The 3,660-nt window shown below is 41.9% G+C and overlaps 1 long non-coding RNA gene across 1 annotated transcript in view; it reads left to right on the top strand.

Moving 5' to 3' along the window:
- The first annotated feature begins 1,366 nt into the window (after nucleotides 1-1,366).
- Nucleotides 1,367-3,660, top strand: part of LOC114032000 — a 68,797-nt gene continuing 66,503 nt past the window's right edge. The window contains exon 1 of the long non-coding RNA XR_003567797.1: nucleotides 1,367-1,631. This is a non-coding gene — a long non-coding RNA (uncharacterized LOC114032000). The remainder of the gene's footprint in view (nucleotides 1,632-3,660) is intronic.

Raw genomic sequence — 3,660 nt, 5'->3', positions numbered from 1 at the left:
GTGTGTGTGTGTGTGTGTGAGAGAGAGTGTGTGTGTGTGTGTGTGTGTGTGTGTGTGTGTGGCCGGAGTGTGTGGGGGGGTACGGTGTGTGTGGGGGGGTGTGTGCGCGCGCGCGCCAGGGTGTGGGTGGGTGTGCGGGTGTGGGTGTGTAGGAGTCCGGGTGTGTGTGAGTCCATTTGGACTGTGTGTGCTGTGTGTATACTTTTCGAGTGTTATTTCTCTGTCTTATGTCAGTGTGGCTTTTTGTGTGGTGTGTGTGTGTGTCCACTTGGGGTATCTGTATGTGTCTGTGTGTGATGCCTCTGTATGCTGTGTGTGTGATTTGTGTATGTTGTCTCTCTGTGTGTGGTAGGGGCTGGGAATGAGCTACAAAATGGCTGAGTTGGATTAAAATTCATCTCAACCACCTCCCTTATTTCCTAGACGTCTAGGCAAGGAAGGGTTTTTTTTGCCCAGGGCCACATCCTTACCAGGTCCCAAGCAGGACCTTGACCAGGCCTCCCGTCTCCCTAATCCCAGGCTAGACTCTCATAGCTTTAGAGCTGAGAAGTATTTGGCCTGTGAATAGGAGTCACACAGCACTGGCAGGCCTGGATGGGTTGGGATTTGTGCCTTGGGAAGGAATGCCCATGCTGAGATCATTGATTGATTCATTGGCATTTTGAAGGGAATTTAGAGGCCATCTAGTCCAACTCCTTCAATTAATAAATGAGGAAACTGAGGCCTTGAGTACCACTTCCAACATTAGGCCTTAAATTACTTTGGATTTACTTTGTATATATTTTGTGTTTGTGTACATATTTTCTCCGCTTTCCTCCCGTCCCTAAAATGTAATCTCCTGGAGAACAGGGCTTGATTTTGTTTTTGTAGCCCCAGTGCCTAGCACAGTGCTTGACACATATTAGGCACTTAATAAAATGCTTGCTGAATGCACGAATAAAAGTGACTTGTCCCAAATCTCACAGCTAGGAACAAATAGCAAAGCCAGAATCAAATATGAATCCCCTGACAGAGGATCTCAAACAGTCAATCCATAAGCATTTATTAGGCTTCTACTATATGCTAGGCACTGTTCTAGGCACCAAGGTTACGGACACATAAGGAAAACAGTTCCTGTTCTTCATGTCCCAAAAGTCTTCGTGCAGTCTTGGAAGCTTATGGACTAAGATGTTTGGAACACCCTGTATATGGAAAGTTCTGTGCACACCTTAAAGTACTGTAACAATGTTAACTATTATTAATGTCATTATTATATGAAACAAAGGCACCTAGATAGTGGAGTGAATAGGGAGCTGGGCTCATAATCAGAAAGACCTGAGTTCAAATTATGTTCTCCAACACTTTTTAGCTATGTGACCCTGGGCAAGTCACTTCTGTTTGTCTCAGTTTCTTCATCTGTGAAATGAAGTGATTGCACTCAATGGCCTGTTCAGTTCCTACTGGCTCCAAACTCATGATCCTATGGAATACAAAATAACCTTGGGGGTAACCGACAGGACTTAATATGGTCAAAAGAAATCGCCTCTTTTTTCCTCCTAGCAAGAGGTTCCTGTTGTCTTGTCGGATGCATGCTGAAGTTCACTGGCAAACTGTGGATGAGTTGAGATGGAAAGAGTACATTCTGTTGCCTGGTAGGTAAGAAAACACCCAGAGATTCAAATTAGGTACCCAATATTCTCCTCCTTGCCCTGGATAGTTGAGCGTTCATGTGCACACAGTATAAGCCATTCGCTGTGAATTGTCATTACCAACTGTAAAAGATCTAGTCCAGCCTCACTGAACTATATCACTTTCCACTGTGGACAGAGCTCTAGGTTCAAAATCCTACTTTTGATGTTTTTGACCATTGATACCTTGGACAAGTCAGCTTTGTAGACCTCAGTTCCTTCATCTGTAAAAGGAGGGGGCCACTGACACCCCTTCTAGCTTTAGATTTGTGACCCCATGATTCTGAATACTAATTCTTCAAAATTGGGAAGCTGCAGCATTTTAGAAATGGTCCAGGCTGCAGTCCTTTTATACCTCATCCAGTTGTTTGGGAGAATTGTGTGTCTACTAGATAGATATTTTTGAAAATTAGGTGACACTGTATACTGAGAAGAAAAAATGAACATCTTCCTACCCTTATACTTCTGGGAGTTGAAAAGCAAGGGTCTAGCTTCTGTGAGGTTTGATATGTGTGGGAGGAAGGGAGAAGGGAGAGAGGAGGGAGAGGAGCCAAGAAATCCAGTAGCTTTAATCCATTGAGGAACTACAAAAGAATATAGACTAATACTCTTTAATTTCCCTTGGTCTGTATAGGGAATGACAGCAGAAAAAATTTGCTGCATTTCATCAGGTTTCTAGTAGTTTGCTGCATATGCAAATCTCACCAAATTAGTAAGTGTTCCTCCTAAAACTAGTTTACATTAAAAAAAAAAAGCTTACCTTCTTCAATCCTGAAGTAGTGTTGCTTCTTCTAACTGCTATTTATTGTTCCCCATTTAGTATTGTTTTATATTTGAAGACAGTGAAAGGTTTCAAAGAAAAGTGTCACGAAAAGGAAAGTCCAAGAAAATGAAGGGGGAGTTCTGCATAAACAGGTTGGGTAGTGTTCCATTTTAGCCCAGTAGCCAGCATCTTTCCTGTCACCAAGTAGACAGTATCACGTCTGTATTTTATTAGACCTAGTTCCATTGGTTAGATTTTGTTTTCATGTGGGCCTGTGTGATTCTAAGATTTGGTATATCCCTTTTTTTCCAGGCTTCTGGGTTTATTCCATATTAATATGGTGACGCCTTCACTAAAGTTCTCCTCTGATTGTTTCTTGTAGCTTAGAAGTGACCCTGTATTCTCAAAAGCCCTGCCATCTGACCATAAGCTCTGGCAGGCCCAAACAACTGTAAAAGGGTCTTTAATCTGATAATCAGCTTAACTGGGTTCAAAGAGTTTCATAAGCAGAAAGTTGGTAAACCTAGTGATATGAATGTTTTGGGTCATGGCAACTCCAGCTAGTTGTCCCTGAAGGTGTAGAGGGTTTGTAACTTTCAGTGGAGACACTACCAACACCAATGGATCTTTTGAAGTAACATAGCTTCATTTCTCTGGCACTTTGGTTAAGTGGATTTTCCTGGTGTGTGAGGTACTAAAACTTAAAATATTTTTTTAAACAAAAATCTTTCTGAAATATGTTATGCTCTTGCCTGCTTTGGAAACACAAAATAGCGACTATGAACTTTGATCTTTGAAGGTGTCTGTGACGTTCGTCGAGCTAGAAGTTAGTGAGTGGATGGAATATGATGGTATGGCATGCCTGACTGACTTCTCTGTAGGTGAGAGGGAAAGAACTGTTGGATAGGCATGGGTTTCCTTTCTGGAAAGAAGAAAAACTTTAAAGTATTATATGAATATGTACTATAGATAATTACACAACTGAATCTTTTCTTGGTAACTTCAGATCGTTATGAATGTCAGTTATTGTGAGATACTCAATGCATCCTTGCAAATGATCTGTTGATGGGGTGGGACATGAGGGTGAAGAGGATTAGAATCCTAATCCTGGAGATATCCTGGAATTTGCCTCCTCAACACGATCACTGATATTAACTTGCTTTGGGATTATTTGCCTGTTTCTTATAAAGGTGGTGTGAAGGATGTGTAGCTGCATGACTTCCAGGTCGA

The sequence above is a fragment of the Vombatus ursinus genome, unplaced genomic scaffold (genome assembly GCF_900497805.2).
Source record: "Vombatus ursinus unplaced genomic scaffold, bare-nosed wombat genome assembly UNPS02015358.1, whole genome shotgun sequence".
NCBI classification, from domain to species: Eukaryota; Metazoa; Chordata; class Mammalia; order Diprotodontia; family Vombatidae; genus Vombatus; species Vombatus ursinus.
This window is presented reverse-complemented; position numbering and strand designations above follow the sequence as displayed.